Genomic DNA, 20,164 nt, shown 5'->3' with positions numbered 1-20,164 from the left:
GCGGAGCTTTATCACGCGAAACATCTCTATATAATATCGTGTACGATAAACACGTGGGAAACCAATGGCGGCGGCATTGATTAGTGTCTTTCCGATCGGAGACGCATTTACACAACACATATACGTGTATACAAGCCATAGTTATATGTAAATAGACGACTAGGCTATGAGAGACGACTATATTATAACGAAGATAATATATGTATATTGATATATTATTATAAGATAAATAAATACCGGACGTCATCGGCTCGAGCACGAAAACCACACACATATATATATAGGTACGCCCAATAAATTGGCCTCAGCATACATGTATATTATATAATAGGGTTGAACGTGGGCAGGGAGGAGGGGTTACGCGAGATAAATGTTTTCGACTTAATTATTAAAAAGAAGTTTTATTAATGGATTGATTTTTCACTCAAGACTAAATGACCCACGCACATTACTTTCGCTTTTTGTAAAACTACTTTAACTTATAGATTGTGAAATATATTTATAATAAATTAAAGAGAAGAATTCTAAAAAAAAATACTTATAGCTAGGTTATTATATCTATATAGAATATAGATATTAAAATTCAAATGACTAAATGACACGTTAATATCATTCACTCCTGTACACTGCAATTTAATGTTGATCGTATGAATAAATTAATCTATTATTAGTACTTATCTATAACTTATAATAAATAATATGTATATACGAATGTTATAAAACTATTAGGATAGAAGAGTATTGAAAATAACTTCGAATGTAATATCATAAAAGTTGTACTTGAATTGTTCGGAAAAATTGAAAACTATGAAAATAGAGCAGACGTGTAGCCGTAGTATACGTCACGGAGTCCCTGCAAACATAGGTACGCCAAGTAAAAGAAAATTGAGAGAATGGTAACAACCCGAATACCCAATAATATACTATATACATCAATATATATGTGCATTTACACAACAGGTACGTACCGAAATATGTTCATATAGTATGTTTACGATATTGTGTGCGTCCAGTAGTGTATTTGTTGTTCATTTGTACGCATTACACGTCGAATGCAGTCGTGGAACGCTAGTGTCATAGGCAAGTAGGCGCATAATAATGTACAAAGATACGAGCCGCGGGGAACACAGAGTTTTTCCGGCGGGTTTTCTCATTGGGAAAATAAGAAAACGTCGTGGTCGTCTTCCAAACGTTTTAAGAATATAATACTACAACATTATAGTAGAACTTACAAGTAGGTATACACTCGTATCGTCGCGTGTTTCGAGATCGGCCGGGTCATATCCACGATACGATCGTCTGCGGTAGACTATACGCACTGCGGGGCGACGACAGCCGGACGACATGAACGTCCGAAAAATGTTTTGAAATTTTTATAACGTGGGCTTAAGGTATGCTGTATGGTAATATTATTATTATACAGCCGCCTCCGGTCTACTTTAGACAATGCGCAGTCCAAATCCTTTCGACCAGCACCCATTAAAATTCGGTCACTATATATAATAATATATATACTATAATAGGTAATGTCTGGAGACTGTCCCACCTGTTTATCGTTGTGGCGACGACGATATTATATACCGTATACGGTTGTATATACGTTATGCTTATAGGACACATTATTATTATCCGGACAGACCGTCCAAAGTATATATAATGTCATATATATATATATAGGTACGTTATAATATATCCATCGTTAGGTTTCGTACAAATTACTTCCACGCGCTACTGCGTGCACATATTATACCGAGCGACTGGGGAAAGGGTTAATTTATATATATTCTATATAGAACCGTCCGTATACAGAGATATGTGAATAATTTACGATATGTGGTTTTTATATACGTATGTATATATTGTAATGTTTATGACGCCTCCGCATAATGGTTTACGTGTATAGCATATATATATATTGTATTGTACGTACACTATAATAATAGTATACCGTCTGCGAGGACGATTTTTTTTTTCCCGATTCTCAAATATCCGTTCCGGAATTCCTATATTATTATAGCTAGCCGTACGTCCCGGCAAAAAATCGAATAATAATAATACGAAATGACCGCCACAAAAAATGGAAATAAACGATAGAGAGGGTCGCGGCATATGCGTGTGCGTGCGTGTTCCTTTTTTTCTCGCAGACTCTCGGCAGTTGGGTCGTGTCACATGTACACCAAAAAAAGAAAAAAAAAAGGGATGTGTATACGACGACGGAGACAATGTATATATATATGTATACGAACATTATGTCGCGCGTATAGGAGTGTATTTTTTTTTCGGTCTCCCGCCCACCCTACGCCACTGCGTTCGTCGGCCATTTCGGGAATTCGTCTCGCGTATTGTTCGACGCCCGCACACACACGCGCACACGTTCACGTGTAAAATCGTGTGTGAATGTGGGTGTGTGCGAGAATTAGGCACGTTATGAACTGCGGCCTGGTGCACCGGCTGCGTATATATCGCCGGGCGTGTTAGTCGTTTTTTTTCGATCGGTGGTATTGAAAATCCGCTAAAGGCCTACGCGTCGTTGTGTTCGGTACGACGGTATTATGCAGAGAAAGAAAGAAATGAAAAAAATTAAAATACCGAAAAAAAATTCATGGATCCTTATGGTCAGCGTATTATATTGTTATACGATACGTCCCGAATGCACGACCGCATTCAGCATATGATTTATAATATATGTATGTGTGTGATGCGTCAAGTAAGCTTATTATATTATTTATTTGTATTCCTGCCTATTATAATATTATATTGCAATCGAGTATGAAATATTTATAAACTATTTTTAGATATTGTACAATATAGCTATATATACTGGCCGCGAGCACACAAGTCTTGAATAAACCTTAAAAGTCGTGACTTCTAACTATACATCAAGTGGTTACAAATTTGAAATAAGCTTGCTTCGATACTTCAAAAGTGTCATGTGACCAGCTGTATACTAACAACGAAATGCAGTACCTAATGCTTTTATTATAAAAATGACTAACTACCTACGTAACACTTTAGACTCTTTAGAGGTCTCTTCGTTAAGTTTATATAGATGCTCTTGAGATTTGTGTGAGAGTCTTTGGCACTCGTCTCGATTATATTTACTTAGTAAGTTATATAGTCTGTATAGTACAGGAATATAAAATAAAAACGTTTATGCGCGCGAATATAGGCTTCTAACGTTTTACTGTAAATATTTTTCATGTTTTTTATTCGCAATCTCTAATTTAATAAAATATCTTACGAGTATGATCATAGTATGATATATATATATATATACATATTATGAGTTGGATCGTGTGTAATGCTCGTACATAAAACCCTAAAACGCTTTTAGCGAAAGTACATGTGTAAGACACGCGTTCAAAGCACACGCGCTTTTATACTTTGAGCGCACTTTACGAGTCGACACTTTACGTAGGTGCGTATACAAGGTGGACCACCGTATCATCTCGTTTTATGGTACACGGTCGCCCATTCCGTATAAGCCACCGGTGGACACTATTTAGTGTCGAAAACCTTTTATTAAGAGTATATAATGCTTTACATTTAATGAGAATTTCGACTAAAATAGTCAAAGTATTAAATAAAATAATACTATGTATATTGTACAATCGGGTTGTGCATCTCTATACGATAGAATCAGACTAGAAACGAAAAGATGTCATCATATTGCCTTGCGTGTCATAGAAACGCCCACTTGGCGCGGTGACACAAACGTAGTTGGGTATACTCTAATATACTCAGGATATAAGTAAATCGATTCGAGTTAATTTACCTGGGTTCACAGATTCGACGGTGTAGGGAAAAAAAACCTTTAGCGTTGATTACTTCACTAACAATATGGTATGACGCTCATCGACGCGGGAAACGATGATTAATCTCTTTATTTTATACGTTTTATACTTGGCAGATATCGCGTACTCGGTTTTATTAACGTGTGTGTAACTTTTTAGAATAATTCATGTAATTATATTATGTGTGAGTGATCTATATGCTAGACGTACTGGCGGACGACCGACTGCGTTTTAAATGGCGCACCTATTTATAGTCAAGTTCGCAGAAATGTTTAAACATTTAGGAGTCGAGCGCGATGGTTATTTTCGATATTTGTATTTTTCATTATAGGTAGTTATAATGATATCAAAAGTAGACGCACAACCCCATCGTCTTTACCTGATGAATATACAATTTAGTAAGTTGATCGTGTTTTTGCCAAAACAGTAACTGAGTTGATATATTATAAGGGTAGGTAATCGCTAATTTCCAAGCCTATACGTATATCAAAGCGTATAATATTGTTTTTACAAGATGATGTTTTTTGTAATCGTTTACGTTTAAATGATAATGATTTGAATATGTTTATTCTTTTGACTTTCAAGTGCTAAGGCCGCTACTGATCGTATTTCAATTTTAATGGCATGCAGGTCAAAAGCGTAAAAAGATGTATACCGGTTAAGTCAGCCTTTTAAGTTAAACGGCGGCGGTGGGGCGTAGTTCAAGAAGAAATCAAACGTTTCTAAGACCGACGAACCGGCGCGCGATGGTGCCGCCCCGATAGTGCGTGCCTAAACATATTATTCCATCTCGTTTTTGCCGCTCGCGTGAGACGCGTTATATAATATACACGCAGGGCAAGTTCGGCGGTATATATGGACGAGGAGAAACAAAAACCGTCGAAATTTAAATATATTATGCATTATTATTACACATAAATATTTTGAATCCGATTGTCTGTCACGACGATGATAATATAAAATATATAAAGTAATAATATAATATGTATTATTCATGTATCGGTTAGGTATACGTCGCCGCCGCAGTCGCATAACATCAAGTAGGTAGGTATATAGTTATTATATTATACGCCTTATCGTGTACGAAGTGACATCTCGTCGATCGAAGTCTGAAGAGCATGCGTGCAGTGTGTTTTTGTTTATCTAATTAAGATATTTTCGAAATCTCATATTATACAGGCGATGACTATATAACACAGCCCATCACACTACAGCCCAGCGCGTTTACGGTATACGATTTCCAATCGCGCGAGTTCGTTATACATTAGATGCGCATAATAATGTGTACATACGATATATATGGTCGTATCATTATATATATATTACTATGCTACAGGTATCACGATAAATGTGGTCGAAGGGGGGGGGACTAGCGCGCGTGTGAGGTTTCCGGCGGGTTTCACGGGGTGGGCGGTTGGGTGGCGGGGCCATGGGTGAACCCAAGACGGATTTTTATTCAAATTCGACGGACTCTCTGGACGTCCTCTCCGTCTCATCACACGCATACCAGCCGGTACACGAGGAGATTCCGGTTTTTTTTTTTTGTCGACGACATCGTATTTGACGTATGAAATTGTTATCGTTACATCACTATATTATACGTTATATTATTATACGAATATGTTTAATATAGGCATCGAAGTTCTCACATTATGATAATAACATACACAACGTGTGTCTAAACGACACTACCTGTGTATAGAGGTGACGCGCGCGTGCTTTGCGCAGGACGACCCGCGCTATTGGTCCGACGCGAAGCCATTGCAGAGAATACGCGGAGAGTCCTTATTATCATACTCGAGATGCGCGGCAGTGCAGGATACCCGTTTGTACATACTATTGTATATGATTATTGTGAGAGCAATTCAATATGATCCGTAGATGTTAATAAATATCATAAATGATAATAATATCACGGAACCACGGCCTTTGATTAAAATGTCTATAATATGTAGAATATTATTTTCCGCCATGTTTTTTTTTTTATTAATTAACAGCCGAACGACTCCTACTTTTATGTAGCTCTCTGCCTCTCGACGATAATGATATTTAATCATAATAATAGTATAAATATTACTATACCTATACTGCATGCACTATAATAATATAACCTATTATGATATCTGTGAATTCGTGTAATACGCGCAGTAGGTACAATATATTATAACGACTAGACCGCACGCTCGACGTCGTGCAGTTCGCTCGTATTTTTGGGGGTTTTGTTTTTCGCCCTTTCTTTTTTTTTTCATTTGCGCAGTAACATGACGTTTCGCGGTTGCAAACGTTAGACACGCGATAAGAAAACGCGCATGTCACGCGGGTAAGGCTTGGAATTAATGAGTTGAAAATTTGAAAGCCGCGAGTCGCTATGCAGACGTTTTTGTTTCACTCAACTTTTGACTTCTACATAATATTATTATTATATCGTTATATTATACGTATACAATATTATGTAAATCGCAAAAGACGACCATTTTACATATACGACAAAGTCTCGCTGATTTTATCCTCGCTTTAAAAAAAGTATATTTTTTACATTTTAATTGAAAGAATATAATTTGATTTGTACACAGAATAAATAAAATAATGATAATTATAAATGCCATAAAAAATCACTGCCAAATGGTATAAGTGGTTTCGCTTATAATTGACAATAGTAAGGAAAGTATCCATAATCCGCTTAATAATGTTTAAATTGTAATTGTATAACTGGACAATGGACATGTTTTATTATCGAGTCAAGAATACTATACTAATATAAGAAAAAAAATCATTTTTATATAACTTGACTTACACCTAATTGAATTACACAATTTTTTTTTTTTAAATAGAAGTATTTATAGCAGGAACAATTCTAGCTATAATCAATGTTATAAAGATCTAGTATAAATATTAGATTTGTGAATGACTGGTGCATAATAGCTTCCATATAAGAAACAATAACAACAATGATAAGGTATCGTTGACTAATGAATCCATTTACTTTACATTACATCACGAATCGCACGAAACAAAATATGTCCATACGATGACAGCTAACTGACCCACGAGAATAAAATAATCAACGTAATTAGGTTTAAAAAATATTAACGTTTTTTTTTTTGTTTTTAACTTGTTAGCAGATAACAACAGTAATATAAAATTGTGTATGCAGGGTGATTTCCCATGAGAGTTTACCAAATTGAAATGGATTCCATATTGTTATCACGGAACATGTTCAAAATGTAATTAGTTATCTTCACGAGACACCATGAAATCTGAATTGTGACATCGGTTTTTATATTATAGTGAAAACAGATTTTCAGAATATACCTACCTACCTATAAGCACATATTTGATATATTTGATGTTCAATACGTAATGTGTATGTTTTATTTTGATAAGTGTTCTCTTCTCGCAATACATATTATTAAAATATTTCTAATGTATTAGGTATAAAATAATTTGAGATATTGCAAGTTGTATATATCTACATCAGTAAACTATACTACGTTATCGATTTGTAGAAACACGCAAAGTTTCAATCGTACAAACTACTGGATATTATAATTATAATTATTATACACAGGCATTCAAATTTATAGTAACAATATAAAATAATCTTAATTACCCGTTTTATGATTGCCAACCGTTTGCAATCATTTTGCAAACTGCATGGCAGCTGATACATAATATTATATTATTGTGTAGGTGCCCATTATTATACATTGCAATGACGTTATAGCTGCAATATTGTAAATACACCTGTGATCCATCAATTAAAACTACGTTATATGGTATTGACTATATTTTTCACCTAATTAAATTATTATTGTGATATAAAATATTATTTATAGGTATCACAAATAGCACGTACAAAATATCAAATTATCATTATTTTAGCAATAAATTAATATTATTTTAAAATGCATATTTTTCATCTTATTTATTTCTAATTTCTATAATATAATATTAAATCCATTAAAATGTATAACATATTATATACACAACGGATCTCGTCGGGACTGTATAAGATGTTGAACATTTTTTGAAAAAAGATAGGTAATCTAACAGTGTTTTGTATTTGGCTTTTGGACGGTGAATACCTAATACATTTATAATTTACAATTTGTTTTTGTTGACAAATTATTGTAGACAACCGTTGAACGAAGACGTGAATTTCGTCCCGTGTGTGAAAATAAATATACTCAGGTCGTAGTTTTATAAGTTAAGACGATACTATATTATTGTACCTACGGGCTACGGATCACTCAGTAGAAACCTATAATATTTTTTTCTTCGTAAAATCAGTCCTACACGAATGTTGACCACTTCAAATTCGTACCACCGTCATTCAAATACGGCAATAATGATCCAAAAATCAAATTAAAATAATAATATAATAACTATGGTCGGAAAAAAAGTAATCGACGCAGACAAGTGGTGGGACGATCCGTCCGCGCGCGGACGCATTATGGCGCGTGAGAAAAACATGGTTGACATCGTTTAGAACGTCGTGTGTGTGGTGTGTGTGTGTGTGTACGCGTTTAAGTGTTATTTGAATATATACTATTATATAGAACAGATTGACCGGTTGTCGCTCATCGCTGAATAAATCACGGCATTCAAATTATGATATTTTCAATATAGTTTTATTGTCTAACCAAAAGGATTCTTTTTTTTTCTGACATATTTTGGATCTCGCGCACCATATAGTGTGTTATTTTTCTGTATCTTTGAGTCCAAAGTATTAGTCATTATTGCCATGGGTTTTGACTATAATAGAGTACACTTTATTTGCAACAATAACTTACACGCACGGCTACTGTAAATTGACCATTGGTGTTCAACTGGTTTTTAATGCGCACAGTTGTATTCTTCTTTTTAATTAATTTAAACAATCAAACAGACTATATTGTAGTACTATGCCTATAATACTTCTATACTCTATTATTATAGTGACTCGCATCTCTTGCATAGGTAATAATAGAGTGTATATTATGTTTTACTCGTGTAACTTTTTGCGGTCTTATGCATTAGTTGTATAGACATATATGTCCACTTTTTTGGTAGTTAAAAAAATTGTAGCTAAACATATTTTTTCAGTTTTTCAGCAGCTGAAATTTAACGAAATTAAGCATGTTATTATGTCATTGTGTTTTCTTCGGCGCGTACATCGTTTTTGGATGTGCGTCTCGTGTTGTAGGGACCACCACCGCAGTCGTGTTTCGACACAAAAAAAACAACATACTATTCTTATAATTTACAATATAGCACCTACACAATAAAGTGACTGTACAATGACAGAAATAATAATACGTACAATAATCGTCTAAATACGTTAGTTATAACACGCACCTATTTATAGTGCGCTGTGCAAAAATAAAAGTAACAGTGTAGTATACATATATTATAAGTACATAATATTAAATATATTTAAATAACATTTCGCAGTGTGGGGCGATGCTAACGTTATATATTTATTGTCATATTATTATCATGACACACACACAATATACATGGTATATAATACATATATATACTATTATTGTGTATATACGCTTAGCGTTTAAATTGTTATAATATATAAGTACAATATTAAGTAGTCGTACGCGTTAACAACCATATTGCATTAATATTCTTCCATAGTCATAGGTATGCCATATGTTATTTTGCGGAGCGTAAACATATTATATTATTATTATTATTCTTAATTTTTTCTTGACATTTAATCGTAACAATTTTATATTATTATACGTGTAACGCGAACGCGTGATTCTAAATTTTTTTAGATTTTCTATGTACAGTACCTACGTTGTTTAATTTTAACGTTGCACCACGTCGACGCCAAAATATTTAAATACATAATATTCTAAATTCGCAAAGCCATCGCGAACGATAAGGGCTGAGGGCTGCTATTATACGTCTGTGCAAAAAATATGTTATTTTAACCAACATATCTGACTAATTTTCAACGGTAGGTATTATAATTAGATTTGTAAAAGTGAAATGAAGTTTGAAATTTATATAGTTCATTTGCCAAATTCAAAATAGTTTATCTTATAGTGCATTTAAAAGTGGAAATTGTTTTATATATAGTTCCGTTTATCATAAAAATCTCAAGGACTAATTAAAATAGAGTGTTTTAATTAAATATTATACCATATATACTTCATACGATAGTCCTAAGAAATACTTTTCAATCCACTTGACAAAGATGGAAGGTGAACATGTATTTGTTCATCGCACGTAGGTTACAATATAGATAGGTACAACATATACAATTTTTATCTCAACAAGCGTTTTGGGTCGAGCAAAATTGATTTTGCACTCACTACGCGTAGCAGGTGACATCATAAAACGCAGTTGCCGTAAACGTTGACTTTGACTCCCCCGGTCCGGTCCACGGCCCCGCGGGGGATACGGTTGATTGGAAGAAACTTCTTCTTCTCCTCCATCCTAACCCACAATGTACACACTCACACACACACGCCTGTATAAATAGGTTTGGGATCACGGTATACGCCAGGGACTTTGTGTGTCGGAGAAATCATTTTCTCTATTTCACGGCGTTTCACTCGCGAAACCCTTTGGGAATGGCCGCGGGATTAAATTTCCGCTTTCCGCGTCCAGCCTCGTACATATACCCTTATACACCTGTGCGCACTTATGTTCGTATATACAATGCTGTCGATCGTAGAGTGGATTTTTGTGTCGATTTTACGATATATATATATATGTACAGAGGCGTCGGTGGAACGGGGGCTGCCTATACCTACGGTTTTTCTTCTTTTTTTGCTTTCCACCTCTGCTACAGTTACGCGCTTTCGTTTGTTTTTACTCCCCCGTCCTAAGTCTTCGAACCGTGTTGTTTTTATTATCGCGCGTTCCACTCGCCCCCGAACTATTTATATACATATAGTATTATATTGGATAAACTCTCGACTTTCGCCGGTTTCTTTTTTAACGTATATATATATATATAGATGGTATACGTACGAAGGTAAAATGGCGTTTTCCGATTTCTCGCGTATAACGCGAGATGTATTATATATTGTGTACAATATAATACACGATTTTGCTGCTGTAGTAATTCAATTTTACGATTCTCGCCCGATATCGAAACTCACGAATCTGTCCCGCTCCCTGCAAAGGGTTGAGCCTATATTTATACGGTATAGGCAGGTATATATATGGCTATATTATAATCGTTTTTGTCGCGAAACAGCGAAACGCGCACATAAAATTTCCAATCCTTTGATTCGAGATAGTAAAATAATATCGAGTACGCACACCTACCTGCCTATGTGTTTTTTAATACATAAAATATTTTTCATCGCTCAATATCATATTTTATACAATATAACATTATATAGGTGCCGTATATATACGCGAGTTGCATTAGCCGGCGGCGTCCCGTAGGCATATAATATCTCGAACGACCTTAACAAAAACAATGCCAAGACGACGGTGAACCGTATTTTATGGAATTATTTACGTATCACTTTATATAGTTCGTGCAACGCGTTTAACGGTTTCATGTGCCGGCGACTGAGCGATACAAATTTACAAAAATTAATTACGTCTATGATATTATTATCGTCGATATAAACGCTACATAACTCGTGCTCGCAACAATAGAGTTGATATTGATGTGTACACGCTAAAACAGGAAATCAGACCGACGCGAAAATACCGAACGCTCATCTATGGATTATCTATAAAACTCATTTATTTCCTCAAAATAACTATTCCCTTGTTATATAACGAGACCGTGGATGGGTAAAACTGAATATCATTATACTGTTCGCAAATCGTGACTGAGTATAATAAAATATTGAAATCGTGAGAACATTGACAACGGACATATTATGTACGCGATTATTATACGCTCACTATTTCTTTCTGTCAATTTGACTATAGTAGGTAGGTACACGTAAACGTAAAAACGTATAAAAAATATTTAAAGTAAACGTATTCAGCCGTCATTATGTTATTGTGTATGTTTTGTAAAAATATTATTATATTATAATATTATACACACTACGCAGGATTCGAATTTTGGTGTTTTGTTATGGAAAAACTCGGCCACAATATTTATATAGGTATTATTTCCATGAAAATTGTGTTAGGCTAATGAATAGAATACATAATATTATGTACGTATTATATTTTGGGGCTACACTGCTATAATATAATATAGAAATGAAAAAAAAATGAACGATTTTAGTCTAATACGAATTTTGTATTCGTACATTTTTTTTATTATGTTATAAAACACGCGCACGCGTACACACTGAATTAGAATCACGTATATACCTAGATCTAATAGAGGAGTGGTTTTTCTCGGTCGTAATTAATTATTATTATTCATATTGGAAATATTATACGACGTTGTTTTAAAATAATTTTATCGCGCTAATAAATTGACCGGAACGTTTCATTCAGTTTAATGTATAATATGTGTCTACGGTTTAACGGCGTCAATTGATGTTAAATAACTGTAATTTAAATAAAGTGCAATAATTGATGGCGCGTACGTCGAGATTTGTCATTGGTACGTGTACGTTATATATAGCCATTCATTCAACTGTAAATTATACACAAACACATACTATATATTATATATACTCGAAGACATGGTCATTTGTAAAATACTTAACATCACTGTACAGCATTGCAACGGTTATACGACCCAATAAAAAAAGTAAGAGATTTTAAAAGTCCAATATTATACAACTGCATGTAACAAACAATGTGTAGAATATATTTTTGCACATTGTTTTCTCGGGCTGCTCGTATATTCAGTTCACCTATATATTATTATCTAATATTGTGTTTATAACGTATAATATACAAATATATTAAACTGACGGTATAAAATAAAAAATTTATATTAAACACTCATTTTCTGTTCTTAAAATATAAGTCATCAAATACTATTAATACGTCATATACCTTATAAGTTACACCATAAAATTCATCAAATATCATATTAAACATTATTTACGAGACACATTGCATCGCATGCAAGAATTATTTGATGTTTAATTCAATATTATTATATGTTTATAATTAGTGCACATTAAATATAATAATGATTATTTGTATTCCCGCGGGCATAAAAATAAAAATTTAATCGTTTTTTAAATATATATTATATTAATATTAAATACAGATGCTAATATTATTTATTCAAAATATTATCTATTAAAATTTATAGATCACGTTGCTCAATTATTGAGTTACTAATTAGGTAATAAATGTTGCCTACCTTTATAATTTTATCTAATATAATTGTATTAATCTCTGCTTCAAAGTCAATATTATAATATGTTGTTTTAAAATTAACCAAATAATAATGATAACATTTTTTGCTGATTACAATAAAAAACAATTGAAAAAATATTTTTTCAAGATTCATCCCCATTTTTGAAGACGTTGAAGATATGAATATTATGAGGGCTATAGTGGCTTTACATTTTAGTTATTAATATTAATCTATCAATATTTATAATTTGTAAAAATGGTCCAAGTACAATAATAAACATTAGAGCTAGTATTATATATTTATAGGTACTTTATATTTTTGTAAAAACACTTTTAAAGTTATTTTATTCTTTGAACATTTGAATAGACAAAAAAATACTCGTTTGAATTTGGAATTAGCTACATCAATATTTTAAAAAAAAAATGATTCACTAAATAATTTACAGTAATAGAGGATATTATTCTCATTTTAAAAACAGAAATATGCATCGTTAAGAGGTGGCACACAAATAACTTCTTATGTTATAAAAATATATCAGGATTTATGAAAATATAGTCTTTAAGTATATTTAATCATTAATTCAACAGTCATAATAATTTGAATAAATTTATTTTTCAATGAAAAATGGTGTTGATCATGTTTGGGGAATCATTCTGTATATTGATTTAAAATGTATTATATGTGTAAGCATGCATGGCGTGTGTGTGTATAAATGCGAGGAATTTTTTGGACGTTGTATTGTATATTTTTTTTTCTCTGAACGATATTATGGTCATATATTCTGATCCATCGATACTTTTTTGTGGAATACGCGTCGGGGACACACTATCCAGAATTATAGGATATAAGGTCATATATATGTATAGACATATAGTTGTGATGAAAACAATGGATAAATATATGGCCACAGTCGCCGTTGTCGTGAGCGTCGGCGAGATCGTGTCCAACGCTTGTAATACAACAAAAACACGAAAAAAATAATAATAAAAGACCAAATACTAATAGATGAAAAAATAAAAAAACAAACATTGAATATAAGGCCTTAAACACGAGTCGGAAGCACGGGGCAAAGAAAGAGTGAAAAGAAAATGGCATGCTTCCAGAGGAGGCTAAGAACTCACTACCGTCCGTCCGACCATCTGAATTACCAATTCAAATGATGTCCTACGCACATATACATACCACAGCCGCATATAAGCTCCGGCCGAGTAATCCAGCCCAGTCGTAAATCTGAGAACACTGTATACATTACACATATATTACATTATATATATATATATATATATATATATATTATATATATATATATATATATATGTCTGTATACATGGTATTTTGGATTAAGACGTTTCTCCCCACCCCGAGGCTTCGAATCTCTTTCTCTCTTATACACCCCAATCACGGTCACTTATTTTATTTGTCGACCCGAACCTATTCAGTTTGTTTATTATTTTTCTTTTCTTTTTTCAGAATTATAATTTGGACGGACGTCGTCGCCGCCACATACGCCACCGCCGATCACGACTACCGCGACAACTGAGATGTGTTGTCTCACGACCAATATAATATAATATTGGATTATTGTCATCGTAATTTCACCGGACGACCAAACACGAACCAGATTTTATTTTTAATATTATTTTGATAAATTTTGACCTCGTGCATGGCCATCTTCTTATGCCGGAATTCGTGCTTATAACGTCTACGACGACTACCATCACGAACTATACAATTCCCTTAAACGACTATGTGAGAAATTAAATTTGTCCTTTTCACTTTATATACACAAATTTTATGGTAGAATATTTGCATTCACGCTGATATATTATAAACTCATTTATTGTTAATTCTATATTATTATTTATAGGGTGTTGATATTTTGTATATAATGTATTGAATGTACTCGGATATAGGTAAATAAATAGTTATTATGTCTTATGAACATTATATATATATATATATACATATACACAGCAATTGCTTTAAGTGAACTCCAGTACGAATGTAATATTTTATACAACTCAATTGATAGCAATGATATCCATTTATACCTATATAGTTTACGGTCTGATCTTTGCTCGTTTATTTTAAATGGTTAAGCTATTTATATATATATACCGACCTATGTTCTTTTACTACGACCCTTTTAAGTCAATCAAAAATTAATGTTTTAATCTCAACAACTGCACTGCATTGTAGCGACTAAAAATGTAATATAATAATTATTCAAAATTAACTACCGATTCATCGGCAGACTAAATATTGCTCTAAAATATTTGAATTGGTTCGAACCAAACCAAAGGCTGTTATTGCGTAAGGTTTATATGAATTAGTTCTCGATTATGTAGAATAATTATATTTTAAATGTTTTATCTGACTTTCTTTAAATTATTTAATATAATATATTATTTCATTAACTGCATGTAACCTAAGTTAATATTAACGCAAGTTTTGATTCGGTTTGGCGAAACTTTTATGCTCGGCATTAATTGTCACATTTTTTATTTCACTTTCATTTTGGACATTAATTACTTTACATGAACCATGATTCACGTGTACGCATATATATACGATTTAAACGATTTAAAACGATAAACCTACTCTTAACAGAGCGTGTGTTATTATTATTTTATAATATATTTCTAACTGTCCGACACAATGCAGAACTATAACATAGTTCGTGATGTATTCTAAAATATGGTTCGATATTCTATTTACTATTATACTATTTATATATTATTATAATATTATGTTAATTTGTTTCAGGTGTATGAGAAGATAGATGGGGTTTGTTGTCAACGTTTTCTTCTTTTTTTTTTGATTTAATGCACGCACATACAAATCACACGTGAGCAAGTATTTGAACACCGAAAATAGTCGCGTCGTTATTTCTTACAATACTATATACTGCACCTCAGTCGCATAGGTCCCAAGTGCGTACATAATGTTATATACGATAAGCGCTTGTACGCGTAATAAATACGAACGCATATTATATGTAATTGCACAGCGGGCGTGAGCGATAAATAACAGTTTTTGTTCTTCCGTCTCTATGTGTATTATAATTATATTATGTGTACCGTTCGAGCAGTACTCTCGTTTTGACTCGACGTGCAGTGTGAATAACAGATATGTATATTATTATATTTTTTTCTGGCTCGCGGGACCAAAGATCCGCCAAATGCATACAGTCGTCGTCGCGCAATAAACTCTCTCGCGGCGGGCGCGGGGCGTGTTCCGCGTGCAGTCTTGTATAATATGCGTCGTGTCAAAGGCTGAGTACAGGATGAGGTACTGATGCAGTACGAGAGACGAATATAAAAAGAAAAAATCTCATTTGGCTACGTTCCAAATTCGAAACGGAAAAAAAAAAATTAAAACCGTATACATACACCACCAGAAGTTAAAGCCAGTGTAATAATACTATACGCTACCGCATGTATATTTACATAACATAAATATCATAATCATGTATATATGTATATAAACATTATAATATACATTATACGTCGAGCGATATTGAAAACTGTCTGTGCCGAAAAAAATCACCGGTAAAATAAGTAACCTACTAAAGTGCACAAAATGGTATATTATAATAATCGATATATAGTATTCATATGACTGTCGTGTATTTTATAGATCACAATCGCATTACCATAGGTATTTACCTTAGGGTGTGACAAGACGAGGGGCGGTTCGTATTTGTTTATTTATAACCACATAGAACCATATTATCTGAGAAAAATATATGTATAGGTACCTATTTTTATAATATATAGTTTAGAAAGTCATCCTCACATCAAAACACCTCGTCGAATACACAGCGAGGACCCTTATTATAAATGTATAAAGAACTGTTACAATATGATGCTAATTGACAATAATATTATGCCGTTTCTTTGTATAATATATGTGTAGGTTTATGTATGAACGTGCGATTAACGAGTGATACCGTGAGGTTCCCCGCAGCCTAACATATTGGAATTCGTCATTAGCCGGGCGGCTGTTTTACATTATTTTTTTTTAAATTAGGTAGGTTTTTTTATTCTAAAAAAATATATTACTATGTCTAATACATTTTCCCGGCCGTCCCAACTTATTATTATCACATCTTTAGGCACTCCTTAAAACTATTTAAAATCCAGCTGGTATGTAAAAACTTAAACACTAGGATACAATTTCATGAAAAAAACTACGGAAGTCACACTATTGTATAGTACAGGTTTTGAATCGATTTGTCGATGAGAAGGCATTACACATTATAATATATTAGTCTCTATTTTAACTGATAAAAAGAGTAAGATGAAATTGAAAGTATGCAGTATGGATTTGAAAAGAGTGTCTAGTAAATAAATAATATACAAGTACCTACATATAAATTATACATAGGCAAATAAAGCAGTGAATGAACTAATCTTAAGACAATATAATGAATTGAAGATGTTTTCCTTAAAGCAAATTAAACTAAGAAGCATTGTGCAAAGTCAAATCATGAATCAAACAATTTTTATATCAAATATTCTATATAAAATCTAGTAACCGTTAATTATATTTTATTTTTCATAAATATGCATACACAATAATAGGTAATAATTTAACTATCAAACCGGAGTTTGATAAAACTAAATAATTATTTTACTAAAACATCCATATTATATAATACACTGTATAAAGTATACTCGTTAAGTGCATCATGTCAATAATTTTTGGAATGTTTCTGATGACAAAACGTCATATAAATAATAATAATTATTATAATTAAGTATGCAAACTTGAAATATTAACCATTAAGACATTATTTTACATCTAATATGCATTATAGTAATAATATATTATAAAAAAATGATGTTAACATTGCAGTGCGAATCATTGAAAACATAACAAACAGGTTTTTTGGAGAAAAAAAATATTACCTATGTATAAGACTTTTAGATAAAATAAGCACCCAAGTAAACAGGTTCAAGGTAAAAAATCTATTCGCTTTAATGTCACTAATTTCTTTCAATTTTCGGTTGCCCGATTATCTTACGACTAAATTATGAAAAGAAAATATATACAGCAGTATTTTATAATCCTAATGTGCATAATTTCCATATAAAACGTCATTATTGAATTATTTTTTCCACTCTTTTCCTATCGGATTTAGTACTTTATTTCTGTTGGCATTTCACGGTTTTAACAACATCGCGGTGGAATCTGATTAGGACATTTTCATTCTAGTATAGACGCAATATACGACGTAGGTATTTAAATATTGAATACAAGTATATACGATTACCTAAACGTGCTCGAGGACCACTGCGAACAATCGCAACACCAATAAGATTTCATTTGGAGGTGACCTTTAGTATGCGTATATTCGTTTAATATATTTATGTTATGTATTTATACGGTCGGAAGTCGAGGATGGTCGCGCGTGGTTAGTCGTCGGATAGTCGGGGTGGACGACCATCAACATATTTTGTTGAAAACAAATCTGATGCGTAGAATTTCGTCGGAAGAATAGAAAATAGCGGAGAAAATGTTTGTACACGTTTCCCGTGTATAATTATTACACTCACGCCATGTGCCCACAAATACGACTACCGACGTGTAAAGATATCCGGAACAATTTCTTGGAAACTCGGATGCCGTGTGATATACTTAACGCACTCAACGACCCGACTACCACCACCACCACAATAATAATTATGATATGCAAAACGTACGGGACCATGTTTAAATATCATTTTCACATATCTCTTCCAATGTTAATTTTTTACAAAAAAAAAATAATAATATATATACTATATAGGTACTTTCTATTTTTTTCCAAATATTATGACTTTATATTATTATTATTTTTTTAATCGTTAAAATTATTTATTTTATTTGTATAAAGTATAGAAAATATTGTTTTACCTTAAATTATATAATATTATAAAGCATAGTAAAACTCTCAATCTATTAATTGTGTATAGCTATAAGTAAAAGATTGATAATAGTTTTTACTTTAAAGCTATTATATTATATTTCTGCTGTAATAATTTATGAAAATTAATATTCTACTATCTTTTATTACAATGATTTTTTTTTGTTTTAATATATTTCCTACTTGCTATTAAGCAATTTAAATGAAAAATATATACTACTCTTATTCAAAAAATAATAGATATTTATTATAATTAAAAATACGATGACAATTTGTATGTTAATAATGAAAAAATAATATGAGCCAATGCAGGAAAATTGTCTAGATTTATTTATTTTTTTAAGAAAAACAAACAGTGGCGTTTGAAAAATTCTGGACAGGATAATACTTCCGAGACGGCAAGCTTATTAAAATATGTATATTAAGTAAACACATTACGCGAAACCTTCAGCAGCCCATAACATTCACGAAAAACAGGAAAGACGTTTTTCGATAGTGTGCTATATTGTTGGTATATTAGATAAATATTAAATATTATGCTATCTTCGGTTTGGCCGTCCTACTTATGCATGATAATATAAGTTTTTATACAGACTCTTTAATGCCCTTCATAGCGCACATCGATAATTATTTGAAAAAATGTTTTAGGGGAGGGAAGCACAATTGTTTCCTATTGTCATTTCCTTCTAATTAATATTTTTAAAAATATGTTGCTATATTATAGTGCCTATGTAAATATACGATAAAGTTATGGTAAAAATGTAAAATATAACTATATAAAATTATATTATAATCAACTGGAATTATACTATTTTTGTTTTTGCTTTAAATCAATTTTCAAGAGTTATAATATTGATTTTTGTAAACTATTTGAAAAGTAACGAGTATGAAGTTTAGGAGAGGGAATATATTACACCACACACGACCGTAGATGGATCATAGTCATGAAATCATAACATACTCGTGTCGCGTTTGATGTTTGAAATTCGAGGAAACTTATTTCGTACCCGTTTGTTGCGTATTTTATACGTCTAATCAATGTTGTTTGACCTCGACGATGTCGTCAGACACGCGACACTCCTTAACACAACTTTTTTGTTGCTTTTTGCCTAAATTAAAATGATATTGCAGAGTAAGTAGGTACCTACATAATAATATATAGTACAAATACGTAAAATACTATACTGACATCAAATTGAACGATCAACG

The 20,164-nt window shown here is 32.4% G+C and overlaps 1 long non-coding RNA gene across 2 annotated transcripts in view; it reads left to right on the top strand.

Annotated features, from left to right (window-relative positions):
- Window positions 1–16,088, top strand: part of LOC126548981 (uncharacterized) — a 32,205-nt gene extending 16,117 nt beyond the window's left edge. Inside the window, exons 1-3 of one of the 2 annotated variants that reach the window (XR_007603114.1) lie at window positions 2,507–2,707; window positions 14,515–14,793; window positions 15,811–16,088. This is a non-coding gene — a long non-coding RNA (uncharacterized LOC126548981). Of the gene's footprint in view, window positions 1–2,506; window positions 2,708–14,514; window positions 14,794–15,810 lie in introns of those variants that run through there. The other variant, XR_007603115.1, reaches the window with a different exon arrangement.
- Window positions 16,089–20,164: the final 4,076 nt, after the last annotated feature.

This window comes from Aphis gossypii, chromosome 1 (genome assembly GCF_020184175.1).
Source record: "Aphis gossypii isolate Hap1 chromosome 1, ASM2018417v2, whole genome shotgun sequence".
Taxonomy (NCBI): Eukaryota; Metazoa; Arthropoda; class Insecta; order Hemiptera; family Aphididae; genus Aphis; species Aphis gossypii.
This window is presented reverse-complemented; position numbering and strand designations above follow the sequence as displayed.